The sequence below is a fragment of the Eimeria mitis genome, genomic scaffold (assembly GCF_000499745.2).
Source record: "Eimeria mitis Houghton genomic scaffold, Emh_scaff974, whole genome shotgun sequence".
Taxonomy (NCBI): domain Eukaryota; phylum Apicomplexa; class Conoidasida; order Eucoccidiorida; family Eimeriidae; genus Eimeria; species Eimeria mitis.
Window position 1 is genome coordinate 7149 of NW_013577175.1, and position 792 is coordinate 7940.

At 48.4% G+C, this 792-nt stretch overlaps 1 protein-coding gene across 1 annotated transcript in view; it reads left to right on the forward strand.

Annotated features, from left to right (window-relative positions):
- EMH_0026520 (MIF4G domain-containing protein, putative) overlaps positions 1-792 on the forward strand; it is a gene marked incomplete at both ends in the record, with an annotated part of 6650 nt that overhangs the window by 5219 nt on the left and 639 nt on the right. The gene's annotated exons all lie outside the window — the stretch shown is intronic.

Genomic DNA, 792 nt, shown 5'->3' on the forward strand with positions numbered 1-792 from the left:
TAAACCCTAAACCCTAAACCCTAAACCCTAAACCCTAGGGTGCAGCTGAGGCGCCGCCGCCTCGGCGTCCGTGCAACGTCTCCCCATGATGTGTGTAGGGTTTAGGGTTTAGGGTTTGGGGTTTAGGGTTTAGGGTTTAGGGTTTAGGGTTTACAGTTTGTTTTAATTTATTTTTTCTTTTTGAGCCCGTTTATGGGGTTTCTTCTGTGTTTCCTTTGGTTCGCTAAACCCTAAACCCTAAACCCTAAACCCTAAACCCTAAACCCTAAACCCTAGACTCGGTTTATATGTGTGCTGCAGCAATCGAAGGCGACACGATAACTGGATGCTCCTCTAAACCCTAAACCCTAAACCCTAAACCCTAAACCCTAATAAACTCTGTCTCAGTTGTTGTTGTCGTTTTCTCTTTTTTATTTCCTAGGGTTTTGCGTGTGTCTGTGTGCGCCTCTAAACCCTAAACCCTAAACCCTAGACCCTAAACCCTAAACCCTAATTTTTTTGTGTGTGTATTCAGGGTTTATATACGATGAGGGTTTATCTTTCTTTTTGTTTTCTTTCTCTTGGGGTTTCTGGCTGCTGGGGATTGAAGCTAGTAGACCCCCCCCAAACCCTAAACCCTAAACCCTCGCCAGCAGCAGAGGGGGTTGCTGAGGGTTTAGCTACTGAGGAGGAGCAGCAGCAGCTGCTGCAGCAGCTGCAGCTGCAGCAGCAGCTGCTGCAGCAGGAGCAGCAGCAGCAGCAGCAAGAAGACAACAGCCCTGAGCAGCAGACAGAGACACAGCTGTGGGGAGC